The sequence below is a fragment of the Panthera pardus genome, unplaced genomic scaffold (assembly GCF_024362965.1).
Source record: "Panthera pardus isolate Hobbes unplaced genomic scaffold, ASM2436296v1 HiC_scaffold_17, whole genome shotgun sequence".
NCBI classification, from domain to species: Eukaryota; Metazoa; Chordata; class Mammalia; order Carnivora; family Felidae; genus Panthera; species Panthera pardus.
The window spans coordinates 72,673,246-72,687,456 of record NW_026526732.1 but is presented as its reverse complement, the minus strand read 5'-3'; positions in this window follow the sequence as shown (position 1 = coordinate 72,687,456).

The window sequence follows — 14,211 nt, the reverse complement described above, 5'->3', positions numbered from 1 at the left end:
TATTTATTTTTGAGAGAGAGCGACAGAGTGCAAGTGGGGGAGGGGCAGAGAGAGAGAGGGAGACAGAATCTGAAAGCAGGCTCCAGGCTCTGAGCTGTGAGCACAGAGCCTGATACGGGGCTTGAACCCACAAACTGCGAGATCATAACCTGAGCCCAAGTCAGATGCTCAACTGACTGAGCCACCCAGGTGCCCCATATTTATTTGTTTATGGACACATTTGTTTTTCCTGTTCTTTTATTTTATTTATTATTAATTAATTAATTAATTTTTAAAATGTTTATTTTTGAAAGAGAGACAGAGCATGAGAAGAGAAGGGCAGAGAGGGAGAAACAGAATCTGAAGCAGGCTCCAGACTCTGAGCTGTCAGCACAGAGCCCAACTCAGGGCTCAAAGTCATGAATCTCGAGATCATGACCTGAGTCAAAGTAGGGCACTTAACCAACTGAGCCACCTAGGCGCCCCTTTCCTGTTCTTTTAGAGTTCTAGAAACAAGATCAGTAATCACAGTACTACCAAATAAGATCCTTGAAGGAGGGCTGATTTCTCAAATCTAGAGGAAGCTATGTCTTTTCGAATGAAGCAAACTGAGAGTGGAGAAGGAAAAGTCTTTTGCTGAGACAGCAACTGAAACATGTAATAACTACTTTGTAGTCTAAATGCCCCAGTATCCGAAATGATTCTGTATAGTACAAATCCAATTTTGCCCAAGCTCATCTGCAAGTGATGAATACTTAATTTACTGTTTTGACAGAATTGCTACTACTGGACCCTAAATTTTCACTTAATCTGAAATCGAAAATGCCTTTCCAACAGGGAAGGGAGGAAGTGGAATGCTCTTCTCACTTCCTTAATGACTGATGATGCATTGTTTTCAAATACCACTGTGTACCTGACCTTCGGCAGGAAATAATTGTGGCTCGGTTTGTTCATTGCAGAGCAAAGAAGGGTCATACAACTGGGTGTTTCAGATAAAAGTCCAATTAATCTCAAAATAGTTCTTCACTGAGTAAAGAGAAGCGGCTACGAAGGCACAGGCTTTAGCTCCTGAGCACATCTTCTGTCCCTGTGATTAATTGTATTAACCAAACAGTGTTAATTCAGCCTGAGAGGAAGGTCAGCAGTTCCGTTCCCTTCTGTCTTTCCGCTACTCCCTCAATGTCTACCCATCAGAGTCTTGTCAACAACCAGGTGGTTTGCTTGTTTAGTGAGACTACAAACAGAAGTGCTGGTGAGAATTTCAAGAAAAAGCAGTCCTAGGTGCAGCCAGCAGCCAGCCAGTATAGAGTTCTCTAGAGAACTGAGGACATTTTTATCCCTGTCTCTAGGCCTGGGGATTTGAAACAGTGTGATCATTCCCAGAAGCAGAGCACAGGTTTACAAAATGCCATCCTTCATAATAGTGCCATATTATGTTTTTTAAAGCTGGCTAACAATTGCTTTATTCACCTATCTGTGAAAGATTTATCTACAGAAACCAGACTTTTGGCTGTGGATTATTTCCCATTGTGTCTAAAAATGATAAGACTAGTTATTTCTTGTGTTCAACCCTTGTGGGGAATTAGGTGGCCATCCCTTTACCTCTTTGGTTTCACTCTCCTTAATTCCTGGGCATTTACAGTCATCCAAATTGTGTTTGATTAGCATAAGCGAGATTTCCCACAAGAGTTTCCTAATACATTTCTTCTGCAATGAAGTCCCGGATGGATACAGTAAGCCCCTTTTGTTCATCCGGTATGTCATTCAAACGGATACCAAAAAGAGATGCATAAGATCATTGGCACTTGGTGATTACAAAGGAATGAGTGGGGTTGCAGGATGCAGTTCAGAAACCAGTGCAGTAATGGTAAAGAGAAAGGCAGGTAGAGGCAACGGAGCCCTTGCTACAGCTATCCTTAAGATCCATGCTGTCAGCCTACTGTTTGAGGGCAAAAACTGATAACAAGGGAGTTGTGATATTTTTTAAAGCACCAAGTCTCTGTAAGATTTGATCAAATAAAGGAAGACTTTATTGCAGCATTAAAGAGAATCTCTTGGATATCTAACGACAGGAACTGCAGGGTGAAGGCAATTCTCTTTCAAGAGCTACATGGCCCTTTCCCCGATGGTGTCTTTGCATTTTGTGATTTTTTTTTTTTTCTTTTTGGCTGAGAGCTGCACATTTTTCTGGAACTTTATCTGTGTTATCTGTGGAATCTTTTGAGACCTCTGTTGCACTTGAGACTAACAACTCAGGAACTCTAGGAATTATAGTCTCTGCTTGAAGTTTTTCAGACTACACTAGCATGAATTTGGACCACAAGCCATGTGAGCACTGACTTATGGCTATGAACACTCACGGTAGATTGTTTAACCATCCAGTCAGCACTAAGATCAAGAGAGACATGGTCCTCGCTGCCACCTTCCGTAGAACAGGGTCTATGTGTTGCTCATCTGTACACTGAAGGTGTAGTCTTCTGGGCTTCTAGCACTATGTGAGGGGGTCTTCATTTAGACTGTCCACTTTAGATGGGTCCCCAGCCTTGTGCAGCCCTCAAGGCAGAAGCTCAAATGCAAGGATTGGCAGAAACTTTCAGGGTGAAAGCCAGCTTTGGTATTCACTTAACCAAACAGGGTCCCTGCTCTGATTGCATTTTTGGGATCTATAGAAAACTTTATTTTATGCCAGCTCATTGATGCGGTTTAAAGCATTAAGAAATTTAGCTGATACTTTAGTTGTCTTGGTCGGGGAGTTGTTTGATAGATCAAGAATTAATCTCACAGTGTCTCCACTTCCCTATGGATATCTCTCAGTGTTCTTTTTTCTATTTGATCAGCTTATTCGGTTTATTCAAAGTTTTTAGTCTTCCAGAATTCCAATGTCCTGTGATTTGGACAGCTAAGGCTTCTTTTGTTCTGACATTACTTCAGTTTCTTCTCTTATTGTTATTTGGCCTGTCACTCCAATTCCCAAATGAAAACTAAGAGAAGATCTAATTTTCAAGTTGAACCATTGAGGTTCCTTGGTCATAGGAACCTCTTGACCCTCATTGGGTCAGAATGTATGCTGGGTTCAGTTAGGTGTGGTCAGGGTGTGTGTACTGGGGTGCGGGAGTGGTAGGGCCATGTGTTATAAAACATGGCCATTGTTTCTTAATAAGGCTGTGGGCACATGGTTTCCCATTGAAGATGCTGTGGGAAGAAACTATAAAACATTTCTAGTACAAAAACCTATAAGAACAATACTCCCTCCTTCTCTGCCTTAAAAACAAAAGATGGGCTATCAGACAGAGATGGTTTCTATCAAGTTCTTCTTTAAAGTGAGACGGGTGACGATTGTGAGGTGACAACATGATAGTCAAAGTGGAATCCTGCATGAGGACTTGTATCAGTGCCATTGCCCTTAAAATGAACTCTGTGTTAATGACTTTTGAAAGACCATGAAATTATTGCAGATACACATGAGAATCAAAATAGATTCACCAAAAACAGCGAGGAACCGTATTAGCAACTTTTATTAAGAAGTCTTTTTTAAGTATTACCGAAGTCCAAGAGCTCTTTTAAGATGCACATTTGTATTTCTACATTAGTACAATAATTGGATAAAATAAGGTATGGCACTGACCCCACCTCTCCCTTCAGCTACTGCCACTTTACAGCTAAACTTGTTGAAGCAGTACCTTCACTTTTCTACCTCTTGTTTTCTCCTTAGTCCACTCTAATCTGTAGCCCAATCCTTCATTGCACAGAAACTTCATGGGAAAAGAATCTAGTCCGTTTCATTCACTACTATCTCTCCAGCAGTAAGGACAGTGCCTAACCCACACTAGGTTCTCAGGAGGTATTTGTTAAAGAAATGAATGACTGCAATGGAATATTAGCCACTCATTAAAATGATGATATTTATGAAGAGTTTTTAATGATTTTAGGAGAACACTTTGACAAAAGCCTTAACAGGCAAAAGGATAGAAAATTATATATTTAATATAATCTCAGCTATTAAAATGCATGGAAAAAAAAGACTGGAAGGAAATATGTTAAAACGTTAACAGTGGTTCTCTGGAGTGGGATTATAGATGATGGTTACTTTCTTTTTGTCTGTATTTTACTGTTCTATCAATGTTGAATAATAGGTAGTTTTTATAATTAAACAAAAACTAAATCCAAGCAACAACATAAAGGATAGGTTGTAGTATTTTAATGTACCTTAATTTCAGGATCAAATAGCTACTTTTATTATTGATAGAAGCTAATGGACCGAGTGAGATTGCATTTGATAAGTATGGGTTAATTGTTCAGATGATAAGCATTTTTTGTTACCCTCTCATTTTAATTGTTTCAGCCTCATCCTTCCAACAGCAGACATTTATCGAGTGGTAACTATGTGTGGCACATGCATTATCTCATTTAACCATCACACAAACCCTCTGAGGGAGATATTATTATTCCCAATCTTCGATGAGAAAACTGAGGCATAGGATGTATATATGGAACTTGCCCAGGATTGTACTGCTAGTAAATGGTCCAGACCAAGTGCAGTTCTTAATCAGTGCTCTTGGAACCATGGCTTTTATCAATTAGAACTCTCCAGAGTAGTTTATCCCATGTTCAGAAGCACGATACAAACTATACCCAGAAACCTGCTGTTGCAGAAATTTTCGGAGGCTGCTGCACATTTTCACTGTAGTTAGCAGAAGTGAAAAAGGAGTTCATGGTTGGCTTGGATCAGGCTGGGTATGGGGCTAAAATGAGAAGTACCTAGTGAAAATAATTTGGAGAGTCGTCATTGCTGAGAAATGTATGAAAACAAAGTATGTTCCAGCTCAAAAGTGTACTGAAAAAGTTTGCATTGCACACCAATAAATGGTAACCACATGGGCTGAACTGAGCCAGGATACCACATGTGGGTTACTGGGCTGTCCAGATATGTGGGAGGACAGGTAGCATCACAGCAGTAGCCATGGCCCTTCGCTTCAACAGCCTCTGGGCATACCATCAGAAAAGAATAGAACTTTTTTCCCTCCAATTGATAAAGTTACATGCACATGGTAAAAAAAAAAGGTACAAAAGAGAATGCAATAAAATAAAACATCATTCCCTACCCACAACTCTCATTTCCTCTTCCCAGAGGCAACCATTGTTACCAATTTCTTGAGTGTTCTTCCAGAAATATTTATGCACAAAAGTAAATATTTCGTATTTGTGTATGTGCTGTTTGAAACACACAAATGGTATCAAATTACACCCACCTCCCTTTTCTCTCCTTAATACATCTTGGCAGAGCTACCAAAAATAGTTATGCACAAGGCACTTGGCTGAGGGGAGAGGGGAGGCTAAAATTCAATAAACTGGGTTCAATGGCAGGAGGCCGGGTCTGCCTGGAGAGGGGGTGCTTTTCTTGATTTGCACAAAGGTGCCATCTTGGGCTCCATATCAGCACATACAGGTTTATTTGATTCCTTTTCACCATTGCAGAGCATTTTGTTGTAGTGGATGAACAGTACTTTATCTAGTTTCTTTTTGGTGGATATTTGGGTTCTTTCTGATCTTTTGCTCTTAGAAAAAAAATGCTGTTACAAATTTCCTTATCTAAACATTTTCATACACCTGTGTGAGCACATTGAAGAAGTTTGGATATGCCACTTTTGAGATTCTGAAACATTCGATTTCAAACGAGAAACAAAATATATTGATTAAAAAAATCCTCAATTCTAGAAGTATTTCTTCTTTAATTTTTGTAAACAATATTTTAAGTTTTCATTCATTATCAGCCTTGATAATTGACTTCCAGCTGCCACAGGGAATGCTTGCTTTCTTCTCTAATCATCCACAGCAGGTTCCTTTCCTCTCTTAAGCTATCCTCACCACTCCCAGAATTATCCTTGTCAGCAGGGTCCAGGACTGGAGTAGTGCTCTTCATTGGTCTCGGGGAGGTTCTCTTTCACTGAAGTTTAGAAGAATCAAAATTCCTCCCCTGATTTCCACAGGAGGGTATACTTGATTCTCACGTCTCTGAGGACTTCAGCTTTCCTGCTATTAATATCAACAAATCTGACTTTTTAAAGTACAGACAGTATAAGGCTGAGGTGAAGGGATTTATGAGACAGAATTTTTATTCTTAGAGGCAGTGTTAAGTAGTAAACAGGGAAGGGTCTTTAGAGCCAACAGAATAGGAACTAGAAGCCTAGATCTGTCATGCTTGATAATGGAAGTATATAAAGCAATTTGCACAGAGCCAATAATCAGTAACTAAAATTAATATTGATGATGATAATGGGGATGAAGGGGATGACTACAGCGAGGTAGTATGTGTACATGAATAAGGAAACAAATATGCCCTGGGGACTGTGCTGGGTGTTCTGTAGAAATTAAATGTTGGTCACCCTGTAGAGCAAGCATCATACCTCCATTTTAAAGACATGGCCAAAGAGGTGAAAAGGATCCAAGGATCTGCAGCTGCTAAGGAGTAGGGCTAGTATATAAGCTACACTCTTCCACATTCAAACTAGTGTTCCTTTCTTAGGTATGTATAATAAAAAAGATTTTAGCCATATTTTAATGGTATTCTGAGCAGTGAGTTATATAGGTTCATTCTTTCTGCTTTCTGAAGACCATTTCTTTTCAACCAATCTGCATATAGTATTTGAATGTTAGGAGTAGCTTTGAATTTCAGTAAAAATACAAAGATGGTTTGTTAGGATGACAGGTTTACTCACAAGGTTTAGTTATCTGAAGAAGTGCTTGTGAAGAAACCTTTGATCTGCAATTCCAAAAAATGTATTGTCGTGATGAAGTGCTTTGCTGATCTTCAATGTAGCCTTGAATATTTTACTGTCTTTTATTTATTTTTCTCAGTATGTACTTCAGCCCTAAAGAAACTTTTCTATTTTCTTTATCCTCTGTAGTCATCTTTCCACCTATGAAACATCGGGTCCTTAATTCCTTTCTCCATTGCTAAGCTGGAATCTAGACAGCTTATTTCTCTTATCTCTTTCTAACTCCATGGTGGTAGATTTTCCTGTTTCTTATCTCCTTTTTGAGAAACAGGACTTGTAGGCTACTTTTAGGGTAGGAGGGAAGAAGATAAAGCAGTCTTGGAAATGCAGCCGTTAAGGTTTGCCTCTTGGGAAAGCTGCATTACAGGCAGCTGCATACTTAACAGTGGCCTTTCCTCCGACCTGGATCATTGGTTATCCTGTCCTTGTAATGTCTGAGGGAATCACTTGGGCAATGCTGCTATTCAAAACATGTTCTTATTTACTCTTTCTGAACAGTATCCTCTGCTCACATGGATCTACCCCATGTTGATTGGGCTAAAGAATGAACATTTAATCTTTCCGTGCTTACTATTGTGAAAGTTTAACTTTCAGTGCAATTTGATGCCATTTAAGCTCTGTGTGAAAGTCATTTACATCCATCCAAGGAACATTTACAGAGTTCCTACTAAATGTGCATGATTGGGTGAGGTGGGTCTGGTGGATACAGCAATGGTATTAGCCTATTTTGGGCAGGGCTGCCAGATAAAATAGAGGGTGCTCAGTTAAATTTGAATTTCAGATATAAAACAATATTTTTAAAAACAAATAATTTTTAAGTATAAGTATGTCCCATGCAAAATTTGGGATATACTTATATTAAAAAAATATTTGCTATTGTTAAAACAGAGATAACAGGCCTCAAATGGAGTCATTGGTGCTAAGCCCACATCACCAAACTGAGACTTAATACCTAACCTAATTTCAGTTTCAGCCTCTCCCAGAAATGTAATCTTAACCAGTCAATCTGGAATTACGTGATCAGCACTAGTGAGGTAATTCATCTAATGGCCCCTTGCTATCCCTTAAAGAAAGGTAACCTTGCCTGAAACAATCCAGTCTTTGCTTGTTCTGTCCCCTCTGCCTATAAAAATATTTCATTTTGTACAGCACTTAGAGCTCCTTTTTCTCTGCTAGATGGGATACTGCCCAATTCATGAGTCATTGAATAAAACCAATAAGATCTTTAAAATTTATTCTGCTGAATTTTGTTTTATAACACTGTTTATCTGAAATTTAAATTTAACTGATATCCTGTATTTTAACTCGTTAAACCTAACCTTAGTTGTGGGAGACTAACCTATAAATACTGACACGACAGTGGGGTAAATGCTATGGTAGAGGCTCTAAATATTTCAGCTGTTACCTCTGTGGTGTTCTCAGAGAAGAAAGTCTGGCAGGGAATAAAGGGGCAGCCGGACAAAAGGGTATGTCTCCAGTCTGATGGGTCAAAGAGCTAGGGTTGTCACGTCCTGTGTTTGAGAGATAGGGAAAATCCAACAATTTTGTGAAGACATTGTACAATACAATATGTAGACGAATTAGAATCCTTTCTGTTCCAGCTCCCCCTCCCAGTGACAGTCCTTAAGAAAACCATTGGTGTTGACATTTTAGGTGCCTACTGGGTCGTGTTTTATTTAGCAGTTTAGCTTCCCTGTCCTTCTGCCTGTAGCTATCAAAAGGATGGTGAACAAGTACTTATTTGTTCAATAAGTACAGTGCTAAAAATACTGTATTCTGGTAATCTAGGTAAGATGGGGAAAGGGCATGGGACGTATTGTACAAAACAGATTCCTGCTCATGATCAGTCTGGTTGTGTGTGTGTGTGTGTGTGTGTGTGTGTGTGAGTGTGTGAACAGGGAGTGTGGGGTAGAAGTGGGGGTTGAGGCTGGGAGAACCACGAACAAAATACTAAAGAGCCAGTTATTTCAAGCAATGTTGAAAAGAATCAAAGTACATTATAAGCAAAGACCTGGAATTTTTTGGGCAGGATTTAGCCTTGATACTTAAGTATTAAGGCAGTGAAGTAGGTTTCATCCAGCAAAGTTTCTTGGAGAAGATAAGTTTGAGTTTGGTCTTAGAGGTCTGGAATTTGAGTGGGTGTAAAGGAGGAAAAAGGCACAGCTCACAGGAAGAATAACATATTCAACCAGCACATTTTAATATACTCTGTACAGGTGTGTGTGTGTGTGTGTGTGTGTGTGTGTGTGTGTGTGTGTTGGGAGGATCAATGGAGCTGGTTGCATGAAGGTGGGAGTGTGAGGAGGTCCAAGATGACTCCCAGACATGGAAGTAGAAAGGTTATTTGTTAACTGACTAGGTTTCAGACTCAAGGAGAAAACTAAAGGAATTCATTTTACCAAACAGGAAAACTGATAAATGGAGATTTCTGGGGCATGTTGGTAAAAGTAGGGCAAAGCTGTGGTTTGAGATAATATCTTGGATAATTCAAGAGCTGTCCCACTTTTAATTGAATTACTCAGGAATTCAGAAAATTGCTTCGCAGAAGTTGTGTTCTTACAATCATATTCTGCCAGAGGCTTCCAGCAGGTGGTATATTAGCAAAAATATTTACATAGAAGAAGATAAAGACTCATTTTATTTTCTTCCTAATCCATGTTATACCTTAACTGCTTTATGGAAAAATCCTTTTTGCTTGGCCATCTTTCTTGCATGGAAACACAGATGATGACCATTGGAAAATTTAACTGCAGTCTTCTGCCACAGCAGGAAAATACGTTATTTGTTAGGCCGGGTGTTTTATTAAAGATTTCTGCAGAGGCTGAATATCTTTATCTAAAATTCACAGAAAAGCCTCAGGCCAAGATCCTAAAAAATGAGCATTATTTACTTGGAATCTTCTTAGTTCACTGTCTCTTGCCCCTTTTCTTTCTCTCTCTTTTCTTGTCTTGCTAATTGTTTTAGTGCGGTTCTGTATAGTTACAATAATTCCTACCAATCTACTTTTAACCATCCTTAATTCAATACAGAAAGAGAAATTGATTTTTTTCCTCTTTATGAAAATCAGGAAGGGGAGGAGATTTACCTCTGAATATTCTTTTTCCTGAATTAAGAGGGAACAATAGTCCAGAGTTCTCAGGAGTAGATAATGTGGAAAATCCAGACTCAAAGGAATGTTTCAATGGAGGTGCTTTTTCTGCACATTTATTTCCCTTCGTGTAGGTTATCTTTATTGTGAAACCACAGTCCTTGAAAAGATCTCCAGAGGATGTCTAGGAATGGCTTGCTGCCTCAGGCAGGCACAGACCATAAGTGTGGTGTGAAGGTGGATTCTGGGCCTGAACAACCATTACAAGAAGGTCTTTATATTTCATAAATTTAAAAAGTTGTGTTAGAGATGGCCTGCTAACTTTTATAGTCAACATTTATAGCCAGTTACTAAATCACCCTTAAAAGCTCATCACAGATCCATTTTTTAGAGATGTCTCTTATCCAACAGGGTGCTTGTTTTAACCACATTCCCCTTTCACACTTAAAACACATGAAAACATACATCTACTTTTCCAAAGGTTTGCATCTCTGTTAAATTGCACACACCATATAGCATTTTTTTGGTAGCCTTAGTGTTTAATACTAAACTTGTGTTTACATAGGCAAAGTGCATGTGAAATTGTAACCACTGCCTGTTAATTCAAGCTTAAAAGCACTTTATTTCACAAATGCAAATAACTAAGTAGAAATAGTTTTGGGGGGGGTGTATTACCCAAGTAACTTCTTTAAATCTTCTTTTTTCATAAGGGAATATATTTGACCCTTGAAAAACACAGGTGTTAGGGATATGACCCCCAACACAGTTGAAAATCTGTGTAAGTTTTGATGCCCCCCAAACTTACCAATAACACAGTCAACTAACACATAGTTTGTATGTTATATGTATTATATGTATGTGTGTATTATTTTTATAATAAAGTAAGCTAAAGAATAGAAAATGTCATCGAGGAAATCATAAGGAAAGGGAAAATACATTTACAACGCTGTACTGTACTTATAAAAAAAATCTGCATGTAAGTGCAGCCACACAGTTCAGACTCATGCTGTTCAGGGTCACCCGTAGTTCCCTGTGTCCAGTGTGATGATAGAAAAAAATGATGAAGTTGGCCTCCAATATCTTTAGCTTCTTCTCTTCTTGAGAGTCTCTTCTTTTTTGTTGTTTGTTTGTTTATTATTTATTTTAATTCACATCCAAGTTAATTAGCATATAGTGTAATAATGATTTCAGGAGTAGAATCCAGTGATTCATCCCCTACATAAAACACCCAGTGCTCATCCCAACAGGTGTCTTCCTTAATGCCCCTTGCCCATTTAGCCCTTCCCCCTCACCCCTCCAGCAACCCTCAGTTTGTTCTCTATATTTAAGTCTCTTATGTTTTGTCTCCCTCCCTGTTTTTGTATTATTTTTGCTTCTCTTCCCTTATGTTCATCTGTTTTGTATCTTACATTCCACATATAAGTGAAGTCATATGATATTTTTCTTTCTCTGACTGACTAATTTAGCTTAGCATAATACATTGTAGTTCCATCCATGTTGCGAATGGCAAGATTTTATTCTCTTTGATCACCTAGTAATACTCCATTGCATATATATACCACTTCTTTATCCATTCATCTGAGACTCTTCTGCTTTCAAGTGTCCAGTGTCCCAGGGTCTTCTGTATTTCACTTTTCAAATTAGTGCCTGGAAAGCATCCTGACAGCAATTACTTACTTTGTAGTGTGAATCAGGTGAAAATCAATGAACTGCTTTAAGGGGCTATTGCCATTTCAAGCCTTTCTGATTGGAGAATGTTTGGGTATTTCTGGTGCCTCTGAGCAAGTGAGGGAAATGCTCTGGGAGCTGAGGAGGGGGGGTCCTTGTAACCCCATCCCACAAGTAGCCTTGCTTTCTCTTTTCTTTTCCTCTACCCTAGGTAAGGGAAGGAGAACTATTATGCAGTCCTATTTACTAGCTCTAAGAATCTCCAAGCTCTTTCTTGTTCTGTAACAACAATCTGTGTGTGCATATGTGTAATAGATGACAGGCGCACTTCACATATGTTAATGCGGCTGATCACAATGATGATCCATGGGGGAATAATTATTATCACGCTGTGTACAGACGAGGAAACTGAGACATGAAAAGGTTAAGTAACTTGTCTGAGAGCTACCCAGTGGGTAGAGCTACCAAGTAGGTGGAGCCAGGTTCAATCTGTACACTTTGCATAGCTGCCCACTAGTAGCTAACTAGTCGGATGCCTTTAGTTTTTGCTCACAGGTGTTATTTTTATTATGTTGCATGGTTTATACTGTTTGTTAAAATGTTTTTTTTTTTTTTTTTTTTTTTTTTTACCCAAACTAAATATCATCTTTTGGTGAGTAGCTGGTCTTGGTGTCATTGATTGAATTTTTCTCATACAGAAGCCCACGTTTTATTAACAGAAACATGTGACATATTTAATTTTAGCTTCTCAGAAAAGGCATTTAGTATCCCACTAATGCTTAGTTTGTGGCCCATAATGACCTCTTCTGTCAAATCTATACTTGGTACCTATGGTTTTACTTTATATTTCCAAACCTTGTGTAGTAGACTTTGTGGACATTATGGTAATGGAATTTTGTGTGTGTGTATGTGTGAAAGACACCAAAGGAGTAGTCGTTTGTCCTTTTACCGAAACAAAGATTCGAATTTCAAAGATTGTAAGGCTGGTGCCTGTCCTGGCTTAGTATCATATCCCAGTGGTGCTTTATTTTTCTCTGAAATGGTATTAGCAAATTTGGGAATTTGAGACGTTCTCAGCAATCATTTCTCACTAAGGTCAGAAGACATTGTACAGAAATCACAGGTTTTAGGTGTATCCTGTTTTTGATGGACTATTTTTCTAGTGGTTTCTTTACAGTTGCTTTTTTGTTATTGTTTTATTCTAAGTAAACTTTTATGGGAGTAAAACATTAAAAAATTTTTTTACAATGTTTTTTGAAGTTTATTTATTTATTTTGAGAGAGAAGGTGGGGGAGGGGCAGAAAGAGAGGGAGAGAGAATCCCAAGCAGGCTCCATGCCGTCAGCACCAAGCCATTGCAGGCCTCCACCCCATGAATTGTGAGATCAGGACCTGAGTGGAAATCAAGAGTCGGATGCTCAACTGACTGAGCCACCCAGGCACCCCACCAACATTTCACATTCTCAGTCTTTTTTGTTTTAACCATTCTGGTAGTACATAGTGATATCATATATGGTTTTAACCTGTGCTTATGATGACTGTCATAAAATTAAGCATTTCTTCTTTTTATGACAGTTGCTTTTAATTAGAATTTCGTGACTTTTAAGCAGCTCCACTCAACTTTGTCTCACCTGAAGGACTAAGGTGCATACTTTTAGTTGCAGCTTTCATTGTGATGATATGCTATGGTGCCTGGGTGCATACTAAGCCACTATAAATATGTTTTGGGTCTGACCTTTGACCAGTTAGGTGCTAAAGCATATCTCGATAGGAAATTGCTAAGAATATCATGTAGAGTGGAATTGAATTTCTTGAGGAAATTACCTCTAATTCTGCCTCTTTTATCTGTACACCTCGTAGATCAACGTGCTGGCTCTTGATGTGGCCCCAGGTGTCTGTGTGTTAATCCCATTGAGTGATATGTATAACTTTCTCCCCAAAAGGAGCTACTCTAATAACATATTTTCTAGGGAACTTTGAACTCATTCTAAAATGACACATTGGAACCACTTTGGACTTTGGGAACTACATGTTCATACCTGCAGAGTTGCCTTTTCTTAAAAAGTGTATTTGTGATACTTTATATTTAGCATATCTCTTCTTAAAAATATTGGTTTTAATGTATTTTTATTACTTGCAAGTTTAGACTTCTCTTCAAGTTTTGTTTTTAGATTTTTTTTATCACACAGTCATGTTTCAACCCCCAGGAGAAAACAACAAATTGAAAAACTCAATATCCTCCTACCAGGTAGCTTTTTGGACGTCTGGGATTTGAAAGGGTGCTTCACTTTGATTAGAAGTGTGTTCTTGTATTCTCTATTAACCAAGCATTAGATAATTATTAGGAACATATTCTAGGGGTGAGTGAGCTTTCCAGGGGTGGCTGATTCATTTTGGGATCCCTGCTGAGATGGTCATTAAGAAATGCCAGCCAGTGAGGAACTGCGTGTCTGCTCTGTTTGGCATTGAATCAAGACCATTTTATTTCTCTTGAATCAAAAAACGCAACACACACACACACACACACACACACACACACACACACACACATCAAAACAGTGATAATGAAGAGATGTGTCTGCCTGCAAAGTAGTCTAGGCTTGAATAAATTGCTGCTCAGGAAACACCAGTCCCAAGAAGCCGTCTCCATCCACCTTCTAATTCTCTTGATCCATCTTGGTTCCAAAGTAGACGACAAGTT